Raw genomic sequence first — 27,868 nt, 5'->3', positions numbered from 1 at the left:
CTCTAATGACCTCGTTGTCGACGGGACGTTAAACACTAACCACCACCACCATGTTTAATGTCATCAGTTACTTTGATTAATGCAGTTGCTGTACTATGGTGCTTTCGAAAGCCTGACTGATATTTGTCGTGGATGTTATGAGTTTTGAGGTAATCAGTCAGCTGTTCATGGACGATGTATTCTAGGGCTTTAGATATTGCAGGAAGTATGCTGATCGGCCTGTAGTCACCTGGCGACTTAGGGTTGTCAGTCTTGGGTATAGGTTGAATTAAACTTTGCTTCCACTCAGTAGGATATGTACTACTGACAAGAGACAGGTTGAAGATGTCTGTGATAACTGGAGTAATAGTGTTTACGACGTTCTTAATCATGCCAATGCTCACTCCATCATTTCCTACTGCCTCGGAAGAGATTCTCATAATTGCCTTGTGTACTGTGCCGGTAGTGACATGTTTTAGGAAAAACTTGTCTCTCGAGTGATTGATATCTTGGGGCTGGTAATTTGTCGCTGTGTGGCAGTTTACAGCTGTTGAGAAGAAATCGTTTAATTCTTCTGCAGACGCTTGATAAACAGCGTCAGATCTTCGCTTCCCTATACCGAAACTGCGCAGCTTTTTCCACAGTGCAGCAGGTTTTGATATGCCGCATACGACAGAGCGGGCATGTCTGATTTTGGCATTCCTCACGCTTTGCTTGGTTCTATTTCGGAGTTTCCTATAAGCTTCGTACGCCTCGGGAGTTGGGTTACGCTTGAAGGTCCTATGTGCAGCATCACGTTTATTCATTAACTGGCGTAATGCAGTGGTGAGCCACGGAGCGGGAGCTCTCTTTACCTTGACAGTGCGTTGATGAGCATGTTTATCATGCAGTGCAATAATTTTGCGACATAATTCCCGAATTTTTCCGTCTAAAGTCTCTTCATTGCTTATATCATGCCAAGGGATGTCTGAGCAATCCTTTTGAAGAGCGTCATGGTTAACATTTTTTAGGTTTCTGTAGGTTACCAGGTGAGATTTTTCTTTGGTAGTATGTACTGAGTAATTTAAGAATATCACGTCATGAGCAGAGAGTCCTGGAGCGGATGTCTGATTGGCGCGAATTATTTTATCTGGTCGCTTTGTTGCTATTATATCTATGAGTGTATGGCTGTGTGGCGTGTGATGAGTTGGGTCCAGCGGTGTTAAACTCATATCATTGGAGTGGAACAGTCTCTTTAGTTTTTCTGCAGAGGGAGATTTTAACTGTAAGTCGATGTTTGTGTCGCCCATAATGATTATGTGTTCATACAGTGTCACGAGCGAGGACAGGGCAGACTGAAAGGAGGACATAGCACCGACGTTTGGAGGTTTATAGATTACTCCAATTAGCAGTTTCTGATTTGATGTATTTATTTCGAAAAACAAGAACTCTGCTTCCCCTTCGCCCTTTGCGTCCGATGTGCATAGTATAGAAGGTCTCAGATCAGAGCGAACATAGGCACCCACACCACCCCCGCGTCGTGTTTCACGATCTGCCCTTAGGAGAGAGTAACCAGTGATTCGGATAGCGTCGGAAGAAATGTTTGGTTTCAACAAAGTTTCAGAGACGAGGATAATATGGAACAGCGATTGGCAGAACAGGTCACAGAACTCGTCGAAGTGAGCCGTTAGCGACTGCGCGTTCGCGTGGGCCACAAAGAGCCCGCCGCCGGAACCGGTCCGTCCCATTGTGGCCGCCTGTAGGACCGAGCGCGCTCCGTCTACCTGCTGGCCGGAAGAGGGACAAAAGCTGGATTTCGCGGGGGAAGACATATTTACAGGTGTGTCCAAGGTCGTGACTGACTCAAGCGTCTGTGGGCTAAAGGTGAAAGACAAGCTGGAGGTATCGGAGAAGGGAGCGAAAAGAAAGATGGAAAGTGGCAGTAGTGGTTTCGAAAAAGATAATAGTAGTAGTAGTGGTAGTGACGAGGATGAAAATAACAGATATACAAAGGCGGTTTTAAGGAGATTCCTGTTAATGGAGAATGTTAATTCCCGTTTGACTGACAATATGAATATACATGAGCACTTATGATAGACAAATAAATAAGCAATATTTATGTGAAACAATTGACTGATTTTAAATAGAGTACTTATGGTACATATAGAAATAACGAAGCAATATTTACGTAAAAAAATGAAAAGAAAGAATAAAAATTAACTTATATTAGACAGAGTACAATATGAGACTGTGTCTCGCGAGATTTCGCTCAGTCTTTCAGTTCGGACATGTTCGTCACCGTTTTCCTCCCTCCTTCCGTCTTGACTACGATCCTGCCATCCTGGGTCCAAACATTTTGAAGGCCGAACTGTGTGATCGCAGTGTTCAAAACTTTTAGTCTTTCGCGCGTCAGATCTTCCCTCAGGGTAACCCCACTCTTGGCGAGTTTTCTTTTCTGAGCAAACACTTCAGCTCTTTTCCGGTATGACACAAATTTAATTATTATGGGCCTGGGTTTCATCGCACCTGGTATCCTGCGCCCAACACGGTGGCTTCTGTCAATATCGGCCACGTCGATCAGCACGCCAAGTTTCTCACGCACGAGGCTAATGGCCAGGTCGTCGGTGTTTTCACGGTCGTTTTCAGCTACCCCGAACAAGCGCAAGCTGTTCCTTCGCTGATACTGCTCAATTTCATCGGTGGCCGCAGACAGTTTAGCTTCTAGGTCGGCGGCTTTTTTCTCTTGTGCGGCCAGGGACTTTTTAAGAGACTGGATTTCGGTGCTGTTGCGCCCGACAGACTCTTGCAGTTTGTCCATGACCGCGGCCGTCACAGAGTCCGTGATGGATTGCACTATTACGTCTAGCGTGTCTTTACTGTGCAGCGCCGCACTCACCTGGGACCGGACGAGCTCCCCGATGTCGGGAAGCGAGGCCTCACCTGCCGCCGGGGACCGGGCGCCCGCGCTGCCTGCGCCCCTGTAGCCTCGCCTGCTGCCGCTTACTCGTGCTCTTCCCATTTTTCACTCACTTATCACTTATCACTTGTGGTAATCAACGGAGAACAACACACCACGGCAAGTAACGCTTGTTTAGTCGGATGCACACGTTGTGGACTGTCGCACTTCTCTGTAACACCTTCAATGAGCGGAAAAACTCGTGAGCCAAAGAAACGCGCGTCACTCAGTGGCCGCCATCTTACTTGTTGGTTCAGGCTGTACAAACTAGAATACAAAAAATTCGTACCTGGTGGCTGTAGGCTTGAGAGTGGCGAACAATTATAGCGGCTACACTCCCACATTACGGCCTGCAAGTTTCTTGATGTATGGGTTGAATTTCTCTTCTTGGCGTCGTTCAGTCTTACGTACAGTAGCCCAAAAACTCGCAGCTTTGCCGTAAGCCGTTTGCAGTGTTCATCCGAGGCATTTTTGTGCAAATTTGCAGGCAAAGCTGCTCCACAAGCGTGTTGTCTCAATCACTGCTGCCTACAGACTCTGTGATTTACTTTCCACGCTTTCTCTAGGTAGCGCGCGAATTCCTTGCCACCTTTTCCACTCTTGAGAGCCACTTTCGTATCAAACAAAAGCACACTGGCTTTTACGCAACACCTGTTTCTTACCCTGTACTTAAGGGTGGCCATTTCTTACAACTGTCAAATTTACATCAACCTGAATAGTTTATATACACAAATATTTTTAAATACAAAATGTTATCAGAAAATTATTTAACGTAATAAACAATTTTTATAGTATTTTAGATACATTACTCAAATACAATGCAAAGAACTTCGGTTTCCAGTATAGTACACCTTACTTTACATGTACAGAAAAGGTAGTACCAATTTTGGAAAATTTTAAAGAAAAAAATTATAAAAAATTTTAGATGAACCACAAACAAATAGTGTTATACTGACTATAACGAATGAAAGTGATTGCGGGCCAATGTTAAAACTGAAATTTTGGATTAGCACTGACCTGGAAGTGTTTTGTATCAAACAAGTGACAATATATTGAAGTTGTCATCGCAAACGACCTTCCAATGAATAGCTCAACTAACGTTATACTGAAAAATATTTGTTGCACCAACTGGACTCGTGTAATCCTAATGGTTGTACTACAGTTTTCCCAGTACTGGAAACTTATACGTTTTTAAGAGGAAAGGCGTACGGACCGGACTGCAGAAGAAGAAATCACCACAAAGTGAGTAGCATTATTTCTGTCTGACGAACCTAAAAAACCTCGCCGTTGCATATGGACCAAAACAAGAGAAAATATGTAGTAAACATGGGAACTAAAATGCATACCTTAAGACATACGAGCAGTGTTTCGTCTTTCCTATATTTAGGGAGAAGTTAGTATGCAAAAATTCAAGAAGAAAATATTCAGTGAATATGAACTCTAAAATACTTACCTGATGAGCTGTGAACCCTTCGATAGATGAGATGTGTTTCGTTAGTGAAGACGAGCAAATACTTGGTTCAAATGGTTCAAATGGCTCTGAGCACTATGGGACTCAACTGCTGAGGTCATTAGTCCCCTAGAACTTAGAACTAGTTAAACCTAACTAACCTAAGGACATCACAAACATCCATGCCCGAGGCAGGATTCGAACCTGCGACCGTAGCGGTCTTGCGGTTCCAGACTGCAGCGCCTTTAACCGCACGGCCACTTCGGCCGGCGAGCAAATACTCATAGCTTGTATGCACATTAGAGCCCATGCTTACTGGAAATTTTTTTTTCTTGTTTTGGTTGTTACTACCATCTCCAAAATGTGGAAAGCAATCAGCTTTCAGTAAAAGAGATCTGCCTCACCGTAACGACGAAGAACAAGTGCTCATACCTGTTAAGGTATGCATTTTAGAGGCGTGATTATCAGACTGTTTTTCTTGTTTTGATCCATACTAACACCTCTGAAAGTTTGTCGTTGGAGTTCTGGTTCACCGTGTACGTGAATTTTCAAAGTTTTGAAGTCCTTTTACTAACACCCTGAGTTATACACAATACTTTTTATGTAGAACAAGCACAGCTGAAATCCTACATGATTTGAATAAACAAGACCGCTGCGACTGTTAGAATGCTTTACTGGAGAACACGACCGGTTTCGCAAATTAAATTTGAATCTCCAAGTGCTTCAAGTCAAAATATTAAGGGTTCTATTTACACCGGATCAGGCCATTCTCAATATTTATATCCAGGTATTTAAAACTTCCGACTCACGAATGTGTGATGTGCTATGATAAATTATATTCGGGCTCAAGGTCATCGCCAACTTCCAATGTAGACAGCCTGGGGAGGAAGTGTTGGTGCCGGTGCCAACTCAATGGAGGCTAACTCATTGGAAGTTCGGGATGACTCCTAATACATTTTATCATAGACGCTCACACATTCTTGGGTCGGAAGTTTGAAACAGCTGGATATAAATGTTGAAATGGCTTTATCCGGTTTAAATAGAACCTTTAATCTTTTGATTTGAACCAACTGAAGATGTAAATTTAATTTGCGAAACTGGTCGTGTTCTCCAGAAAATAATTCTAACGCTCACAGCTGTCTTGTTTGTTCATACCCTGAATTGTGTCTTATAATAGAACTAAGGACACATTGTAAACATGTTAGTAACAAATTGTCAGCTTCGTGTACAGTGCCTCCACAGAGGATACCACTGACGCATCGTTGGTCATTGGCGTAGTGAAACACAGAAGAAAATTAGACATTGTTTGTATTCCATTGTGGTGGGCGCACTGAGTTTCAATTTCGCCTCGTACCCACTGATGCCGGAAACACGAGATCCCCACAACCACAGTGGGAACCCGCACTAATTTCTACGTTAGCCGCATTGACCGAAGTGCCATTATCTCATCAGTGCGCCGCTTGCGCATCAGTGGAAACAAAACTACCTCGCATTCGAGACAGCACATTCGTGTTCACTTTCACCACGCTGTCAGTGTACTTACCTCCTGAAACATATCTTTTAAAATGCTGTACTATCTATAAGTGTATGATTCATAGGAACGAGTTAAAAACTGGCGACTTTTCAGAGCGAATAAAAATTCAGAAACTTGAAAGAGTAGAATTAGTGATAATCATCAGCCACATTTTCAGGCTAAATTATAGGAGTTCAGGTCCATCTATTATGTAAGTAACTATTGTTTAAAAGTCCCATTAAGTTACTGTTGAATGGTTCTCTGGTATCTGGAAACTGGGCCATATTGGTGATACAGGAAATCTAGTCTTCTACTCGTATCTACATAGTTGTGTTCATTCATGATCACACTTATGTTACCTCTAACTGATTTAGTTTGTATGGTGTTGTGTCGTTTTAGTTTTTGTTGTAGCTTGCCCTGCCCTGCTTTTGGAGAGTATGGTTGATTAGTGTGTTATGATGATGTGTTATTTCTGCAACAACTAATTTTCTAGTCAGCTTTGAATTAAAAATTGTTGAGTTTAGCCTCATTCCTTTACACTATATTCAAATTCTGTCATAATGTCTTTTTTGTGTGATGTGTGTGTTACTCTTATTTTGGTCCTTTAACAAGTAGATAACTTTTTTTTTGTTTTTGCATCAGTTAGGTTGAGGATTTTATCGTGGAAATTACGTGTTTGACTACTGTGGTTCATTGCAGTCGATATTCTTGTGTTGTTTATGATTCTGTTGAGTTTTTTTTGTTTTGTTTCGCCTATTTTTATAAAACTATCCCTTGTGTGTGTGTGTGTGTGTGTGTGTGTGTGTGTGTGTGTGTGTGTGTGCGCGCGCGCGCGCGCGCGCGCGCGCGCGCGCTTTACTCATTCTGTTATTTTCTCAAAGGTGGCTTCCTTCGTAATTATAGGGAAATAATGCCCAAAGAAGCATATAAATTCATTACAAAAATTTACAAAAAGAGAGTTTCCGTCAACCCAAAATTAGGGCATTATCAGAGAATGATCCACCATGTAGCCTATAAGTAGATAAACGTATGGAACTTGTCAGAACAGGATTACTAATCAGAACAGAACATGAGAAACGAAAAATTTTCAGATTTATTTCAGGACCTCGGGAACAGGAGACGGCGAATAAAGGCTGAACCAAGATCTGTACACCCAGATACATAGTATCTCGCAAATCTTCGGAAAAGAGACTATATCCTTGAAATATATTGGAATGGAACAAGGAAGGGTGTTTCATAGGATATTGAACCAAAAGCTGCATGCAAGAAGTGCAAAGGGATCTGTAAGAAATAGGGATACATGAAACACAGATTTACAGAAGTAGAATTTTCAGAGAATAAGTGCGGCTACCGTATGCGTCAAGGACAGATGCAGACTCAACATTAAAACATCATAAGCCAAGAGGAAAGAAAACTGCAAAGAATGAATGATACAGGCCAAGGATTAAGTAACATACGTAAGAAATTGATAATAATTAACTTATTTTCCGTATGGTGGAAACGAAAAGGAGAATAAGAATATGTGCATCATTAAAAAGAAAACAGTATTACGGAATAATGAACTCAAGGAACAAGTTAGTGAGTTTATGTAATAATATTTTGGGAAGTGGAATACAGTGACTGGATGGACAGATAAGGAAATTATGATGTGAAAGTGACCTGAGGCTTTGGTAAACTATGTATTTCAAAAGTAATCTTGCAATACATATCTAAAACGTAGAAAAACCTGTTACGGCTCTTACTTTTTCTGAATGAGGAGAGACTCCGTTTCCGTTAACTAAGTGCCCAAAGATGTATACTTCTTCGGCGACGAAGAGGCACTTTCTCGGATTCTGGTAGTTTTCAAGCAGCTCAGATACTCTTCAAATGCCTTCGAGAGAACAACGAACCATCGTGGTAGCAGTAACATATTGCCTATATTATAAGATTTCGAAGCACATTATCTGTTGATGAAGTGTTGCACAGAAAAAACGGCATAGCTTTGAATTCATACAGACCATAAATGTCACGAAAGCTCAGTTTCGTCAAATACTATATGCGGAAGTCAGTCAGCACATCCGTAGTGGAAAAATACTTCGCTCCTAGCAAACGGTCCGAGGTGTCATTAGTTCGTAGCCGTGTATATCCTCGCCCACGTAACTGACGCAGATTCGCCATTTCTTTTATCACAGGAACCACTTTTGAAAATCAATCTCTCTCTGACGACTGAAGGCTATCTTGCACATTCTTCTGAATTACCTGTTGTTGATCCGTACTGTTGCTTGGAGAATCCCTCCCATTGTTGATTGGGTCGTCCAACCTTCCATGTCTCCTCTTCAGACATGAAAGCACACGAAAATTGACTCAAGTAGATCTATAGTTCACTGTTAAATCTGGGACCCACTGTCGGCAGGATAGGACTGTATAGAGGATTCCTCCAGTATCCTCTGGAGGTCTGATAGGATAGTTCGGTTCTCTATCGATGACAGTGAACTGATTGTCTTGGCCTGGTTCGATTGTACTATTCAGGACGAGTGGTTATTGTTGTTGTTCTTGTTACATATAGCTTTATTGGAAATCAATCCATAATACATTTAACATCTCACTGCATATCAACTTGGAATAATTACCCCAAAAACATTAATAATTAATAATAAAACATAGGTTAACCCTTTGAACGGAACATCGGTCTGAGATACCGCCATAGTTGACATTAACAATGCTAACGGCGCTGCATTGTTCGTGAGGGTGGGGAGAAGCCCAGTAATCTTCAGTCGGGTCCCGAACCGCAGCTGGCCAACAACGTATTGTCGGCGCATGCATTGTTTTCAAGTAAGTAGAATTTTTGTTACGTATTGTCGGTCTGTGAGACCGTGTTCCGAAAAAATGCATTCCCCTCCCGGTCTGACAGACCGGGTGTTCCTAAAAGTGTCAAATTTTTGCCGGTCTCCCAGACCGGTGTTCCTAAAAGTATCACGCATTTGTCGGTCTGTATGACCGATGTTCCACTCTTTGAACTCTTCTGTTTTCTGTGTAGCAACATTTCATCTATTTGATTGAAATTTTTGCCACCACACGATGCTTAATACTTTTGTGTTCATAGAAGAACGAGAAAAAAGTGTAACAACTCGTATTTAACGTTTTAATTTTTCCTCTTTCCGTTTTTCACACACATTCTCCAATTTACCGCGCAAACTTATTACAGCGATAGAATTATCCCCATTAAATTTCGTTAAAACTCATTTTTCCCTTTTTCCTTGCAGGTTTACAATGGAAGGTCCGAAATATGTTTCAAATCGGTCGAAAAGAATTGTAGCCCTTGCACGCTCTCAAAATTACCTTGAAGAATCAGACTCGGAAGTGGATTCAGATGAATCATGCATTCCAGATGAGGACCTTACTATCCAAGATCCTCGCAATGAAACAGATAATGACGATGACTCTCCCAATGATGATGATCGCGATGATGAAACTATTCGAGAAATATTTGAAGTCGAAAATACCGCAGTTCGCGAAGAAACTGGAGAGCAACCACAGTCTGACATAACTTCTGGTGGAAGCAGACTAATCACTCCACAGAAGCCTGCTGATGTTGCTAGCTCATCTACGCGTTCTGATGACACTCTAGATGAGAGTCGTCTTCCAGTTTCTTACTACGGAAGAAACAAGTGTTTCACATGGTCATCAACTCCTGTTCGCTCTAAGACGCGAACAGCAGCATCCAATATAATAAAGGTACGGCTATCAAAGATACAAGGGCCTGCTCTTACCGTGGGGAAAAACCCACTCCCAGGTGAAGTGTGGCGCCTTTTGTTTACTGACGACATGATTGAGACGATTGTAAAGCATACTAATGAAAAGTTGGCCAAAATTCGTTCTGTTATTGAACTAAAAGAAAGTGTAGCTTACAGAGACACTACTGTGCAGGAAGTGAACGCTGTGATTGGAGTCACAGTTCTTTGCAGCATATTCAAATCTGCGAGGGAGCCTATGACCTCGCTGTTTTCCACTTCGGTCTTGGGGAGGCCAATTTTTCGATCAATAATAACAGAAAAGCGATTAGGAATATTGCTTAGGGCATTTAGATTCGATGACTCGAGCACGAGGGAACAGAGGGAAAAATATGACCCAGCTGCTGCCATTACAGACATATTTAATAAGTTTATTTGGAACTGCCAACAAATTTATAGCCCTGGAGCGCATTTGACAGTTGATGAAACTTTGGTGCCTTTCAGAGGGAGGGTTAAATTTCGTATATATATGCCGAATAAACCGGCTAAATATGGCATTAAGGTCATGGGTCTGGCAGATGCACACAATGCATATATTTACAATGCCTACATCTACTCCGGCAAAGGCTGTGATGGAGCCACACTTTCTACAGCAGAAAAGAAAAAGAGCATTCCCACGCAGTCTGTAATCCGCCTATCTAAAGGGCTGTATGGCACAAACAGAAATATTAGTTGCGACAATTGGTTTTGTTCTGTGGAACTTGCCCAGGAGCTACTAGCTCACAATTTGACATTAGTTGGGACACTAAAAAGAAACAGACCCCAGATACCAGCAGAATTTCAAGCAAGAAGCGATCGTGAAATTGGGTCCAGCCTTTATGGCTTTACGAAAGAAATGACTCTGCTTTCTTATGTCCCAAAAAGGAATAAGGCAGTCCTACTTCTTTCGTCAATGCATCATTCCAATTACACTGACGTTTCAAATGATAAACCTGAAATCATATCTTTTTATAACGCCACAAAAAGTGGAATAGACACGCTAGATATGAAGTGCAGTGTTTATTCTACTAATCGCAAAACAAGAAGGTGGCCGTTGGCTATTTTTTACCACATGGTGGCCATGGCTGGATCAAACGCAAGTATACTTTATGGACTTTTTGGAGAGAAGAAAACCGTATCACGTTTTGATTTCCTGAAAAGAGTTTCTCTATATTTGGTCTACGATTTCGTAAAATCCCGACTGGCAATCTCCAATCTGCCTCAAGAGCTACAAAGTATTATTTCATCTTTAGAAGAAGAGGCAGCAAAAGAAAAGCAAATCGTTAGCCAACGGAATAAATTTGTTGTTCGAGTTGATGAGTGTCCGACGGACACACTTGGTAAAAGAAAAACCTGTCGATTTTGTCCATATCAAAAAAAGAGGAAAACTGCCTACAAGTGTATTTCTTGCGAAGAACCAACGTGCTTGGAGTGTTCACGAAAAGTGTGCAAGACTTGTGCAATTAAAAATAAAAGTTAAATTTTTTCTTTGCATTACATTTTAGTATTCATTTTCTTTGTGTTGTAACTATAATAATGTAAAAAAAAAGTATTTCTAAAGGAGTAATGTGTAAACAACAAAACACTGCAAATTAAAGTTTTTCCTAGTAATAAACTTGAATTTACTGGTATTTTAACAAATATTATGGTTCAAAAACCTATTATTATGTTTAATTACACCTTAAAGAGAGAGAGAAGCAACGTAGAAGTGCGGAAAAGTCATAAAAATAGAGAAAAATACACTTTAAATGTCCTAGCGGTCTAGCAGACCGATGTTCCATCTTACCGCCGAGTAAAAGATGTTCCGGTTAGAGGGTTAAAAAGTTATAAAATAACGTTCCTGGGGTTCCAATAAAATTTGCAGAGTAAAAAAAAACTTAGAGCAGTAAATATAGTAATGATGCAAATGTGGCAGAAAGTTAAAACATATAATTTATGGCGCCCTTATACAACATATAGTTGAGATGGCTTCCTTCCGTACTTTTGCATACAAGCCTGAGCTTATCACCAGACCTGAAATTTTACATATAGCACATTTATTTGTGGGAAGTACTCTTCTCCTGTTTAGATGTTAGCCTAGGGAGTCACGCCCCGTTGTTAGTCGAAAGTTAGCCACTGGTTCCTTCCTCGATTTATTCCTGAATTGCTCCCTATAATCTTATATGTTTTCCCAAATTTTTCCTTTTCATGTACTTCTTATGTCACATGGGACGCCATAATAGACATGCCAGTAGCTTCTTAGCTCTATGTTTCCATTTCTGGCCAACATAGAAGTCTCACTTATGTCGATTCCTACTTTAAAAGGTATCCATTGAAATACTATTCCTTTATTTCTGTCCACGATATTCTTCAAGGCGTGTCTTACTTCATTTATGGTTGTAGTTTCTGTGCGGTGGTTTGTTGTGGTAGTTTGAATGGCTGCTCTAGAATCAACCAGTGTTACGGATTTGGAGAATCAGTTGTTTCTGAACATAAGTTTCGTAACTGCTGGTTCAGAAAAAGTTTTCAATGCACCACGGTTCCAGGTGTATTATTAAGCTGCGACCCGTCCGTACAAATTTTAACACATTATGGTTCTGGATATTTTTCAAGTAGCACCTTTATTGCAGTTACCTTTAAAACCAAGTAACCACATTTCTGATTACTTGATACATTCGCAAGTGCTTTCCATGGAGGATTTTCATCTACGGCGGTGTCTGCAGATGGCCATCTCGTTTAGTTTTCCTGATTTTTTACTCTGAGTGCGTGGTTGAAACCTCTTCACGCCTACTGGGAAGGTTGAAAAGTAGCCTCGACAAGAGTGCAGAGATGGGTTTCGACCTGCAGCTCGGATGCATTTATCTGCATTTACTGGCGTGGAAAGAACTGCCTTGTTGTCTGACGTCTTATGACGCAATGATGACGAACATTCGGCTTCTGTGTGCACCGTAACGGAGGACGTGACAGTAATTCGATCAGCAATTAAAGGACAAAGGAAGGTAGTAAGGAAGAAACGATGGGTAACATAAGAAATACTTCGTTTGATCGACAAAAATAAAAGGAAAAAAAACTGTTCAGGAAAAGGCAGTAACGCAGCAGCACAGTTCGTTTAGGAATGAAAAAATGTGGAGTCCCGTCGAAATGACTATAGAAAAAGTGTTAAGAAAGAAAGGACTGATCCAGTATACTGTTGTTGTTGTGGTCTTCAGTCCTGAGACTGGTTTGATGCAGCTCTCCATATTACTCTATCCTGTGCAAGCTTCTATATCTCCCAGTACCTACAGCAACCTACATCCTTCTGAATCTGCTTAGTGTATTCATCTCTTGGCCTCCCTCCACGATTTTTACCCTCCACACTGCCCTCCAATGCTAAATTTGTGATCCCTTGATGCCTCAAAACATGTCCTACCAACCGATCCCTCCTTCTAGTCAAGTTGTGCCACAAACTTCTCTTCTCCCCAATCCTACTCCATACCTCCTCATTAGTTATGTGATCTACCCATCTAATCTCCAGCATTCTTCTGTAGCACCACACTTCAAAAGCTTCTATTCTCTTTTTGTCTAAACTATTTATCGTCCACGTTTCACTTCCGAACATGGCTACACTCCATACAAATACTTTCAGAAACGACTACTTGACATTTAAATCTATACTCGATGTTAACAAATTTTTCATCTTCAGAAACGCTTTCCTTGCCATCGCCAGTCTACATTTTATATCCACTCTACTTCGACCATTAGCACTTATTTTGCTCCCCAAATAGCAAAACTCCATTACTACTTTAAGTGTCTCATTTCCTAATCTAATTCCCTCAACATCACCCGACTTAATTCGACTACATTCCATTATCCCCGTTTTGCTTTTGTTGATGTTCATCTTATAGCCTCCTTTCAAGACACTGTCCATTCCGTTCAACTGCTCTTCCAAGTCCTTTGCTGTCTTTGACAGAATTACAATGTCATCGGCGAACCTCAAAGTTTTTATTTCTTCTCCATGGATTTTAACACCTACTCCGAACTTTTCTTTTGCTTCCTTTATTGCTTGCTCAATATACAGATTGAATAACATCGGGGAGAGGCTGCAACCCTGTCTCACTTCCTTCCCAACCACTGCTTCCCTTTCATACCCCTCGGCTCTAATAACTGCCATCTTGTTTCTGTACAAATTGTAAATAGCATTTCGCTCCATGTATTTTTCCCCTGCCACCTTCAGAATTTGAAAGAGAGTATTCCAATCAACATTGTCAAAAGCTTTCTCTATGTCTACAAATGGTAGAAACGTAGGTATGCCTTTCCTTAATCTTTCTTCTAACATAAGTCATAGGGTCAATATTGCCTCACGTGTTCCAACATTTCTACGGAATCCAAACTGATCATCCCCGAGGTCGGCTTCTATCAGTTTTTCCATTCGTCTGTAAAGAAGTCGCGTTAGTATTTTGCAGTTGTGACTTATTAAACTGATTGTTCGGTAATTTTCACATCTGTCACCATCTGCTTTCTTTGGGATTGGAATTATTATATTCTTCTTGAAGTCTGAAGGTATTTCGCCTGTCTCATAAACCTTGCTCACCAGATGGTAGAGCTTTGTCAGGACTGGCTCTCCCAAGGCTCTCAGTAGTTCTAATGGAATGTTGTCTACTCCGGGGACCTTGTTTCGACTCAGGTCCTTCAGTGCTCTGTCAAACTCTTCACGCAGTATTATATCTACCATTTCATCTTAATCTATATCCCCTTCCATATCCATAATATTGTCCTCAAGGGCATCGCCCTTGTATAGACCTCTATATACTCCTTCCACCTTTCTACTTTCCCTTCTTTGCTTAGAACTGGGTTTCCATCAAAGCTCTTGATATTCATGCAAGTTGTTCTCCTTTCTCCAAAGGTCTCTTCAATTTTCTTATAGGCAGTATCTATTTTACCCCTAGTGAGATAAGCGTCTACATCCTTACATTTGTCCTCTAGCCATCATTGCTTAGCCATTTTGCACTTCCTGTCGATCTCATTTTTGAGACGTTTGCATTCTTTTTTGCCTGCTTCATTCACTGCATTTTTATATTTTCTCCTTTCATCAATTAAATTCAATATTTCTTCTGTTACCCAAGGGTGTCTAGTAGCCCTCGTCTTTTTACCTACTTGATCCTCTGCTGCCTTCACTATTTCATCCCTCAAAGCTACCCATTCTTCTTCTACTGTATTTCTTTCCCCCATTCCCGCCATTTGTTCCCTTATGCTCTCCCTGAAACTCTGTACAACCTCTGGTTCTTTCAGTTTATCCAGGTCCCATCTCCTTAAATTCCCACCTTTTTGCCGTTTCTTCAGTTTTAATCTACGGTTCATAACCAATAGATTATGGTCAGAGTCCACATCTGCCCCTGGAAATGTCTTACATTTTAAAACCTCGTTCCTAAATCTCTGTCTTACCATTATATAATCTATCTGAAACCTTTTAGTATCTCCAGGGTTCTTCCACGTATACAACCTTCTTTTATGATTCTTGAACCAAGTGTTAGCTATGATTAAGTTATGCTCTGCGCAAAATTCCACCAGGCGGCTTCCTCTTTCATTTCTTAGACCCAATCCATATTCACCTACTATGTTTCCTTCTCTCCCTTTTCCTACTCTCACATTCCAGTCACCCATGACTATTAAATTTTCGTCTCCCTTCACTACCTGAATAATTTCTTTTATCTCATCATACATTTCATCAATTTCTTCTCATCTGCAGAGCTAGTTGGCATGTAAACTTGTACTACTGTAGTAGGCGTGGGCTTCGTGTCTATCTTGGTCACAATAATGCGTTCACTATGCTGCTCGTAATAGCTTACCCGTACTCCTATTTTTTTAGTCATTATTAAACCTACTCCTGCATTACCCCTATATGATTTTGTATACTAATGCAATCAAAAGCAAAGGCATCAACGTAACCGGTGCAAGTGCAAGTGTAATGCAGGAGTATTTCATAACGAATAAGAAAATAAGAATGCGGGTAAGCTACTGTGAACAGCATTGTGAACGCTTTATCGTAGCCAAGGTAGAAACGAAGCCCACACTTTTCACGGTAGTACAAATTTACGAGGTGCATTCAAGTTCTAAGGCCTCCGATTTTTTTTCTAGTTAACTACTAACCTGAAATCGATGAAACTGGCGTTACTTCTCGACGTAATCGCCCTGCAGACGTACATATTTTTCACAACGCTGACGCCATGATTCCATGGCAGCGGCGAAGGCTTCTTTAGGAGTCTGTTTTGACCACTGGAAAATCGCTGAGGCAATAGCAGCACGGCTGGTGAATGTGCGGCCACGGAGAGTGTCTTTCATTGTTGGAAAAAGCCAAAAGTCACTAGGAGCCAGGTCAGGTGAGTAGGGAGCATGAGGAATCACTTCAAAGTTGTTATCACGAAGAAACTGTTGCGTAACGTTAGTTCGATGTGCGGGTGCGTTGTCTTGGTGAAACAGCACACGTGCAGCCATTCCCAGACGTTTTTGTTGCAGTGCAGGAAGGAATATGCTCTTCAAAACATTTTCGTAGGATGCACCTGTTACCATAGTGCCCTTTGGGACGCAATGGGTAAGGGTTACGCCCTCGCTGTCCCAGAAGATGGACACCATCATTTTTTCAGCTCTGGCGGTTACCCGAAATTTTTTTGGTGGCAGTGAATCTGTGTGCTTCCATTGAGCTGACTGGCGCTTTGTTTCTGGATTGCAAAATGGCATCCACGTCTCATCCATTGTCACAACCGACGAAAAGAAAGTCCCAATCATGCTGTCGCTGCGCGTCAACATTGCTTGGCAACATGCCACACGGGCAGCCATGTGGTCGTCCGTCAGCATTCGTGGCACCCACCTGGATGACACTTTTCGCATTTTCAGGTCGTCATGCAGGATTGTGTGCACAGAACCCACAGAAATGCCAACTCTGGAGGCGATCTGTTCAACAGTCATTCGGCGATCCGCCAAAACAATTCTCTCCACTTTCTCGACCATGTCGTCAGACCGGCTTGTGCGAGCCCGAGGTTGTTTCGGTTTGTTGTCAGACGATGTTCTGCCTTCATTAAACTGTCGCACCCACGAACGAACTTTCGACACATCCATAACTCCATCACCACATGTCTCCTTCAACTGTCGATGAATTTCAATTGGTTTCACACCACGCAAATTCAGAAAACGAATGATTGCACGCTGTTCAAGTAAGGAAAACGTCGCCATTTTAATTATTTAAAACAGTTCTCATTCTCGCCGCTGGCGGTAAAATTCCATCTGCCATTCGGTGCTGCCATCTCTGGGACGTATTGACAATGAACGCGGCCTCATTTTAAAACAATGCGCATGTTTCTATCTCTTTCCAGTCTGGAGAAAAAAAAATCGGAGGCCTTAGAACTTGAATGCACCTCATATATGCCAACTATCTCCGCAGATGGTGAATATGTTAAAGAAATGTATGATGAGATAAAATTAATTATTCTGGTAGTTAACGGACATGAAAATTTAACTGCGATGGGGACTGGAATTTAATTATTGGAAAAGGAAGAGAAGAAAAAATAGTAGGTAAATACAGACTGGGGGAAATGGTCGAAACTACAAACCGTCTCACAGGATGTTGCATGGAGCATGATTTAATCATTGGGGTTAAGGATTATGAAAAAAGATTGTATATGTGGAAGATATCTGGAGACACTGGATGATTGCAGGTTGATTTTATAATGGTTAGACAGAGATTTAGGGACCAGATTTTAAATTGTAATACATTTCCAAAGCCAGATGAGAACTCTGACCGCAATTTATTGGTTATGAACTGTAGATTGAAACTGAAAAATTTGCAAAAATGATAGAAATGAAGGAGACCTGGATAACTTCAAAGGAGAGTTCCAGAGAGAGCATTAGGCAATCGTTGACTGCAACAGGGGAAAGGAATGCGTGGAAGAACCGTAGAAGAGGAAGGGGTAACTTTAAGAGATGAAGTAGCGAAGAAAGCAGACAATCAAATAGGGAAAAAGACAAGCCCTATCAGAAATCCTTGAATAACACGAGAGATACTGAATTGAAATCATGGAAGGGAAAATACAAAATACGAGTACAACAAATGAAGCAGGTGAAAGGGAATACAAACAGCTAAAAATAAGATTAACAGGAAGTGCAAAATGGCTAAGCAGGAATGGCTAGACGACCCAATGTAAAAATTTGGAAGTATAGATCACTAGGGAAAGATAGATACTACCTACAGGAAGACCAAAGAGGCCTTTGCAGGAAAGAGAAGCAGCTGCAGCAATATTAAGAGCTCAGATGGAAGGTAATCCTAAGCAAAGAAGCAAAAAGTGAAACGTGGAAGAAGTATGTAGTATGTAGGGGCTCTATACAAGAGAGATAAACATTAAGGCAGTATTATAGAAATGAAAGAGGACGTAGATGAAAATGAAACAGGTGATACGACTCGGTGAGAAGAATTTGACAAGCACGAAAAGACCTAAATCGAAACAAGGTCCATTGAGTGTGTCTTAATTTTTATTTTATGTCACTTATTTTTTATTTTCTTGAACTTCTTTGTGTTTTTGTAAAATGGTTAAAAAACTTTGGTTAACGGACGAAATTCTGTCAGAAATACTGATAGCCTTGGGGGAGCTAGCCACGACAAAGCTTTTCCGTCTAGTGTGCAAGATGTGTGAGATAGGTGAAACACCCTCAGACTTCACGAACAACATAATAACTCCAATTTCAAAGAATGCAGTTTTTGACTGTACGAAAATTACCGAACTACCCATTCAATAAATTATGGATGCAAAATACTAACACGAATACTATACTGAAGAATGGAAAAACTGGTAGAACCCGGCCTCAGGGAATTTCAGTCTGGAATCTGGGGAAACGTAGGAACGCGCGAAGCAACACTCATCCTACGACTTGTCTTAGGAGAGAGGTTAAGGATAGACAAACCTACGTTTATAACATTTGTAGACTTAGAGTAGGTTTTGACAATGTTGACTATAATACCCTCTTTGAAATTCTGAAGGTAGCAGCGATAAAATACAGGGAGCGAAAGGCTATGTACAACTTGCACAGAAACCAAACGGTTGTTATAAGAGTCGAGGACGATAAAAGGGGAGCAGTTTGAGAAGGGAGTGAGACAGGGTTGTAGCCTATCCACGGTGTTACTCAATTTGTACATTGAGGAAGCAGTAAAGGAAACCAAAGAAAATTTGGAGTAAGGATTAAAGTTCAGGGAGAAGAAATAAAAACATTTAATTTTGCCGATGACTTTTTAATTCTGTCGGAGATAGCAAAGGGCTTGGAGGAGTTATTAAACGGAATGGACAGTCTCTTGAAAGCAGGATATAAGATGAACATCAACAGAAGCAAAGCAATGATAATGTGATGTAGTTGAATTAAATCAGGTGAGGCAGAGGATATTACATTAGGAAGCGAGAGACCAAAAGTATTAGACAAGTTTTGCTAATTGGGTAGCAAAATGACTGATGATGGCGATAGTAGAGGGGATATAAATTGTAGACTGGCAATGGCAACAATAGCGTTTCTGAAGAAGAAAACTTCGTTAACATCGAATATAGACCTAGGTGTCAGGAAGTCTTCTCTGAAGGTATTTGTTTGGAGTGTAGCCATGCACGTAAGTGAAACTTGGACGATGAACATTCTAGACAAGTAGAGAATAGAAGCTTTACAGTGTGATGCTACAGGAGAAGATTAGATGGTAGATCAAGTAATGGTAGATCAAGTAACTAATGAGGAGGTATTGAATAGAATTAGGGAGACAAGAAATTTGAGGCAGAACTTGGCTAAAAGAATAACACATTCTGAGCCTCAAGGGATAACCAATTTAGTATTGGAGGGAAGTGTGTGGAATAAAAATCTGGAATGACACCAAGAGATGGGTACCGAAACAAGTCTTTGGACTGAAGACTACGACAACGACAACACCACATGAATGACCTAGTATGTAACATTGGCAGTTCCATGAGGCTTTTCGCGGATAATGCCATTGCACTCAGAAAACTCGCTACACTAGGAAGTTGCATAGGAATGCAGGAAGACGTGTAGGAAATAGTTGCTTTGTGCAGGGAATGGTAGTTGATCCTTAGCATCTACATCTACATCTATAGTCTGCAAATCACCGTGAGGTGCATGACAGAGGATAAGTCGTATTGTACCAGTTAGAAGGATCTCTTACTGTTCCATTCACGTTTGGAACGCAGAAGAATGATTGTTTTAATGCCTCTGTTCGTGCAGTAATTATTCTAATCTTATCTTCACGATCACTATGTGAGCGATACGTAGGGGTTGTAGTATAGTAACAGCGTAATCATTTAAAGCCGGTTCTTGAAACTTTGTTAATACACTTTCTCTTGGATGGTTTACGACTATCTTCAAGAGTCTTTTAATTCAGTTCCTTCAGTATATCTGTGACAGTTTCCCACGGATTAAACAAACCTGTGACCATTCGTACTCTCCTTCTCTGTATACGTTCAATTTCCCCTGTTATTTCAAATGGGAGACTTAACTTCTGAGGTCATCAGTCCCCTAGAACTTAGAACTACTTAAACCTAACTAACCTAAGGACATCACACACATCCATGCCCGAGGCAGGAATCGAACCTGCGACCGTAGCGGTCGCGCGGTTCCCGATTGTAGCGCCTAGAACCGCTCGGCCACTTCGGCCGGCTCCCCTGTTAGTCCTATCTGGTACGGGTCCCACACACTTCAGCCGCACATATACTAATAAATCGTATTGTGTTTACATAGAAAGAAGGTTCCTTTACCATATGATTACTCGATTGCAGATCAATCACTGGAAGCAGCTAATTCTGTACAACATTTGCTAGTACGAATACGGAGTGATATGAAGTGGAGTGACCACAAAAAAGTAATCGTGGGGAAGGCAGCTACCATACAGATTCATTGAAAGAATACTAACGAAATTTAGTTGATCACCAAAGGAAACAAACGTCTCATTCGACTAATACTTGAATACCGCACTACAACTGGGTTTCGTACCAAATCGGAGTGATAGAGGAAACAGAGAGATTCCCAAGAAGAGCAGCACGTTTTCGTTACAGGTTAATAAAGGAAGTGCGTAAGTGTTACCGAAATTGTTAGCCATTTCCTGTCACAGACGCTGCAAGACAAAATTACTGATTCAGCGTGTTAAAGTTGCGAGAGCGTAGTTCCTAGAAGAGAGAAAATTAGAGATTTGAGCCCGAACAGAAGCTTGCCGGCAATTTATCTTTCAGCGAACCATTTGCGACTGGAGCTGGGAAAGGAGAAAATGACAATGGTACACAAAGCCAAACCGAGAGTGTGGTTGTAGGTGTAGAGACTTATGGATTTCTGCGTAAGGCATGATGGAGCACATACAGATCCGTTGAATACGTGATTTTCGTATGTAAGTACTACAACATATACTGAAGCTCCATGAAACTGGTATAGGCTTGCGTATTAAAATACAGATATATGTAAAAAGGCAGAATACGGCGCTGCGGTCGGCAACGCCTGTATAGGACAGCTGTCTGACGCAGTTGTTAGATCGGTTACTTCTGCTACAATGACGGTTATCAACATTTAAGTGAGTTTGAAAGTCGTTGCACGAGCGGTGGGCCGCGGCATCTCCGAGGTAGCGATGACGTGGGGATTTTCCCGTACGACCACTTCACAAGTGTACCATGGATATCAGGAATCCGGTAAAACATCATATCTCCGACATCGCTGCGACCGGAAAAAAACTCTGCCAGAGCGGGACCAACGACGACTGAAGACAATCGTTCAATATGACGGAAGTGTTACTTCGGCAAATTGATGCAGATTTCAATGCTGTACCCTCAATAAGTATCAGAGTATGAACCATTCAACGAGAAATAAAGCTTTACGCCTCGCCCGGGCCCATCAACACCGCCATTGGACTGTTGATGACTGGAAACATGTTCGCTAGTCGAACGAGTTTCGTTTCAAATTGTATCGAGCGGATGGACATGTACGGGTATGGAGACTACGTCACGAATCCATGGACCCTGCATGTCAGCAGGGAACGGTTCCAGCTGGTGGAGGCTCTGTAACGGTGCGGGGCGCGTGCAAGTTGGAGTCATGGTGGATCCCTCATACGTCTAGAAACAACTCTGATAGTTCACACGAACTTAAGCATCCTGTCTGATCGTCTGCATCCACTCATGTCCATTCTGCATTCCGATGGACTTGGGCAATTCCAGCAGGACAATGCGACACCCTTACGTCCTGAATTGCTACAGAGTGGCTCCAGCAACACTCTTCTGAGTTTAAACACTTCCGCTGGCCACTAAACTCCCCATACATGAACATTATTGAGCATATCTGGGATGCCCTGTAAGTGCTGTTCAGAAGAGATCTTAACCCCCCCTCCCTCGTACTCTTACGGATTTATGCACATTCTCTTCAGTACTACTTCAGACATTAGTCGAGTCCATGCCACGTCGTGTTGCCGCACTTCTGCAAGCTCGTGGGGGTCCTACACTATATTAGGCACGTGTACGTGTTTCTTCTATATCTACATCTTCATTTATACTCCGCAAGCCACCCAACGGTGTGTGGTGGAGGGCACTTTACGTGCCACTGTCATTACCTCCCTTTCCTGTTCCAGTCGCGTATGGTTCGCGGGAAGAACGACTGCCGGAAAGCCTCCGTGCGCGCTCGAATCTATAATTTTACATTCGTGATCTCCTCGGGAGGTATAAGTAGGGGGAAGCATGTATTCGATACCTCATCCAGAAACGCACCCTCTCGAAACCTGGACAGCAAGCTACACCGCGTTGCAGTGCGCCTCTCTTGCAGAGTCTGCCACTTGAGTTTGCTAAACATCTCCGTAACGCTATCACGCTTACCAAATAACCCTGTGACGAAACGCGCCGCTCTTCTTTTGATCTTCTCTATCTCCTCTGTCAACCCGATCTGGTACGGATCCCACACTGATGAGCAATACTGTGTAGGTCGAACGAGTGTTTTGTAAGCCACCTCCTTTGTTGATGGACTACATTTTCTAAGGACTTTCCCAGTGAATCTCAACCTGGAACCCGCCTTACCAACAATTAATATTATATGATCATTCCACTTCAAATCGTTCCGCACGCATACTCCCAGATATTTTACAGAAGTAACTGCTACCAGTGTTTGTTCTGCTATCATATAATCCTACAACAAAGGATCATTCTTTCCATGTATTCGCAATACATTACGTTTTTCTATGTTAAGGGTCAGTTGCCACCCCGTGCACCAAGTGCCTATCCGCTGCAGATCTTCCTGCATTTCGCTGTAATTTTCTAATGCTGCAACTTCTCTGTATACTACAGCATCATCCGCGAAAAGCCGCATGGAACTTCCGACCCAAGATACTGCTGTACAAGATACTGTTTCGATGTAGGGGTGCGGTAGCTTCTCGAATACAAGAAATTCGTGGACACACTAAGGACAATGTTTACAACACTTTTCAAGGGTAAGGGAGTTCACGTAGTATTAAGTAAAACTTCATCACTACATTTTCTATTTGTCACGACTGCACGGAGAGCTTCTACAAAACTACCTTTCGTACGTGGTTTTGAGGGAGTCGGTTTGTATATATACGCTGGGCGGTTCTTGCTACCACAAGCCACTAAGTTAATTATCCTCAGGGAGTACATAAACAGAGCTACTTGATACAGCTAGTGTCTGCGCCTCATGTAAGAAGCTACTCAGCGCCGCGACTCTCTTGGTACGGCCGAGTTCTGGGACGCTCGAATTTAATTAAGAGTAACGGCGCGAGCTAATTCCGGGCCCCCGCTAACAACGGGGAGCCATGGAACAAGTGTTGGCGAACTGCGGCCTATTGTCAAGGAGTCGCCCAACAGGGCCGACGAGAAACTCATTCTGGAGCTTTGCTTCGATGAACAAGACGTTTTGTAAAGGGTGGAGGCTCCGAAATCACGGAAAGAGACAGAGACGACATCTCAGAGCGGAATACAAGGGGCAAACCGGTTCGTCCCGACAATGAAGTGTCGAAAAAGCGACAGTGTCCAGACTCGAAAAGGGCTACGAATTTGGCGATTTTTTCTGTCGATTAAGAACGAAAGGAGGAGGAGAGAGAGAGAATTAAAACTCTTAGGCCGAAAAAGGTTTTCAATTTAAAGTTCCTCTTTCCAGTGTATATTGTCACAGTCAACACTCTCGCAGCGTGCACAGTGATAAGATTCGAGTATTAAAATGTCCACAATAGCGTTTTATGGTGCGAAATAATCTGCGTTTATGTTCGAATGATATTTCTGTCATTTGATCGTAGAAACGTCTTTATGTTATTTTACAATCATGGTTTCGACCTTAAGCCATAATCAAGCGTAACAATACTGGGTATATTAGAATTTGTTAAGAGAAGTCATCGTCAAAAGCTATTGACCTGGATATGGGTGGATTTTAAGGATGACATCACTTAAAAAGTGTGATTGTACCCATCACTATTGTACTTGATACTGCCTTAAGGCCGAAATCCTTGTAATATAAAATTAAGAAGTTCGTACATCCACATGACGGAATACAATGAATATGAGAAGATTATAAAATTGAGTTTATTTGCTGTCGAACAACTTTTTCACTGCATTACCACCTGTGACAACGGTGTCATTCATGTTTTATTCGTTTTATTTATTTATTTATCAGCTTCTGTGGGAACATGCGAGGGGATTTAGCTGGTCATGGGACGAATCTGTACGTAGTTTGCCGAATGCTGGTTGATTATAAAGTTTTTCAGGAACGACGTATTGACAAGTGGATATACGGACCTTATAAATGTTTATCTGATGACTTATTACATCAAGATCGACTAATATCTACGATGGTCACATTACCGATTTCGGCAGTATATTGTCATCTTCATCTGTGATTAATCCACAATCAGTTCCGTCATTATATATAGTACTACTACGAATTATTCATGCGTTTTCAAAGCTCTATATTTCCCAAATTATTACATACGAGTATACAAATATGAATGACGTGTGAATAGCACCGTAAACTCACCAAGTTTGCATTTTGCACTCTGGAATTGCTATATGAGTGACCCCTGGTCACCGGCCACACTTGCAAGCTATGGTCAAGTTTGTTGCATGGCTTACGTAGCATGCTGTCGATCGTCAACACTACTGGAAGGATTTGAAGGTGCAAATTATGGTCAGAAAAGGAGATGGGGAATATTGAAAGTACGTATAAAAGTGTGCGAAAAAGGTGCTGATGAAATTATTTGGTTCACCAGCTACATTAACTCTCTTTGTCCCATTCACAGGTTTCTGTTATACTCGATTACACACATCATGTAAGCTTTTCGACACTAAGTCGCTGGCGCTTTGAGCTCAATAGCTCCTTGTATACAGAGAAGCTCCGCTCGGCGTCTACAGAAACAAATGGAGTGCTCTTACCAGTACCAATAAACGAAGTTCAGTCAAATTCTCGAAGGTTTCCACATCCCATCGTCCCTGCATCCTCAAAAAGTACTGGTCTGGGCCGCCATTTCTTCCAAAGGAATCATTGGCCCACTTTTCAGATCCGAAACGATTACTGCATCACGCTATCTGGACATTCTTCGTGAATTTGTGGCGGTACAAACTGCCTTAGACGACACTGCGAACACCTCGTGGTTTATGCAAGATGGTGCCCGGCCACATCGCACGGCCGACGTCTTTAATTTCCTGAATGAATATTTCGATGATCGTGTGATTGCTCTGGGCTATCCGAAACATACAGGAGGCGGCGTGGATTGGCCTCCCTATTCGCCAGACATGAACCCCTGTGACTTCTTTCTGTGGGGACACTTGAAAGACCAGGTGTACCGCCAGAATCCAGAAACAATTGAACAGCTGAAGCAGCACATCTCATCTGCATGTGAAGCCATTCCGCCAGACACGTTGTCAAAGGTTTCGGGTAATTTCATTCAGAGACTACGCCATATTATTGCTACGCATGGTGGATATGTGGAAAATATCGTACTATAGAGTTTCCCAGACCGCAGCGCCATCTGTTGTTGAAAAGTGTAACTACTGTAATTTCGAAAGTTTGTCTGCCTGAAAATGTACTGTTGTCCCAAGCATATTGCATCAAACGGTGTATTTCTATCGCTGCTCGTTTAGTTTTTATTGCCGTTTCAAATATACCGGTCATTTTTGAAACACCCTGTATTATTATTCTTCTGTTATATTTTCATGTATTTGTGTTCATAAATGTCAGTCACCTGGAACATAACAGATGACTAAACAGTATTTTCTTTGCGGATGACATAAGCGTTATTGTGAAGGACGCGAAACGTAATATAAACGATGTAGCTAATAGGGTAGTCAGTAAAATCAACACTTGGCTTTCAGAAAGCAGATAAACGCTTCGCTTGTAGCACAATATATGTGTAGTTTTTGAGACAACACTCTATTAACAGGAATATTTTATGGTCCAAAGGGGTCAATGAAGTTGACCTTTTTAAAATCTTAGAACTAACGGTAGATGGAAGGTTTCCTTGGACGTATCACGTTTAATGTCTTATGCAGAAACTGTTTCTGTGTTCGAACTAAGGGAGGAAACACAAGTAATGACACATACATTATTAATTAAGGAACAACGTAACTTTCATTAATAGCCTCAGCAGTGACAGTTTACAATAGTGCATGGTTCTGTTTGATGCATTGGTGGCCGAATGATTTCAGCTACATAGTGGACAGTTAACAACCGTGCTGCGACGTAACGTAGCCTTACTCCTCAATTTGGTCCTAAGGAACATGAAATATAAAACAGATGAATAAATATAAAACAGATGAATCTGCAGCAATGGGGTGGACCACCGTTACGTCGCAGCACGGTTGTTAACTGTCCACTATGTAACTGAAGGCATTCGGCCACCAATGCTTCAAACAGAACCATGCACTAGTGTAAACTGTCACTGCTGAGGCTATTAATGAAAGTTACGTTGTTCCTTAATTAATAATGTGTCTGTCCTTACTTGTGTTTCCTCCCTTAGTTCGTACACAGAAACAGTTTCTGCATAAGACATTAAACGTGATACGTCCAAGGAAACCTTCCATCTACCGTTAGTTCTAAGATTTTAAAATGGTCGACTTCATTGACCCCTTTGGACCATAAAATATCCCTGTTAATAGAGTGTTGTCTCAAAAACTACACATGTCATATTGTGCTACAAGGGAAGCGTTTATCTGCTTTCTGAAAGCCAAGTGTTGATTTTACTGACTACCCTATTAGCTACATCGTTTGTATTACGTTTCGCGTCCTTCACACTAACGCTTATGTCATCTGCAAAGAAAAAACTGTTTAGTCATCTGTTATGTTAAGTTCCAGGTGACTGACATTTATAAACACAAGAATGGACCCTGAATAGAGCCCTGTGCCGTCCTTCGTTTTATGTGACATTCAAATCTCTTTCCTGTTTGTTGACACTGCTTCCTAAATATCAAACGAACCATTGCTCACATTCTTACCTAATCCAATTATGTTCAAAATTATGCAAAAGTATAGTGCGAAGATCTGGGAGGAGTATGCAGCATTTGAAGGGGTTTTGTGGGATTTTTAACGGACACAGATTGGGAGTTTATTTATTTTAATTACTATTCAATAGTTGATGTTTATACTGTACATACCAGCCTAGAAGCTACTATAAGCGTGTTTCAAAGTTATTACTATTATTAAGAGGCACAGTGCCTTAAAAAGCAATAATTTTCTGCTTTTATATATAGTACTCGTACAGTCCGGAAACACTCCATATTACACTAATTACCTAACTTGAAGCACGAATTTGAAAACATATTTCAAATACAAGTACCTGCAGAAGGTGTAATGTTATTAGTTCCCAAAACCTGTTATGTGGGCTACGCACAGGTCATTCCGTACGAAGACAAAGAATCATGGGCGAACGACAGTATTTTCTCTGATGCTTGGCAGCTAAATCTGAAGAGTAGCAATCAACAGAAAATTTTCCAGAATACTGAGTGGAGTGACACGATATTTCTCCAAAGAAGAATCGATAGCCAGAGAATTTTACAGTATGAGGAACCAGTAATGAAGCAAGAATGTAGGACCTAAAGAGAAACGTAGAAGCTAAACTTTGCTCATAGCTGATGAAACGCTGATATTGGATAACCCTCCGGCTGGGCGTTCCTAAACTCTGCAAAAATTTTAGCGGCCAAAAATGAACAAAAATAGTTGCAGCCAGCGAGAAGAGTATTCCGTGAGAGCAGCGGTTGTACTAACATTACCGAACGATCGCAACGAGCGCA

This window comes from Schistocerca nitens, chromosome 2, assembly GCF_023898315.1.
Source record: "Schistocerca nitens isolate TAMUIC-IGC-003100 chromosome 2, iqSchNite1.1, whole genome shotgun sequence".
Lineage (NCBI taxonomy): Eukaryota > Metazoa > Arthropoda > Insecta > Orthoptera > Acrididae > Schistocerca > Schistocerca nitens.
The sequence above is the reverse complement of the archived record's forward strand: the minus strand, read 5'-3'. Positions refer to the sequence as shown.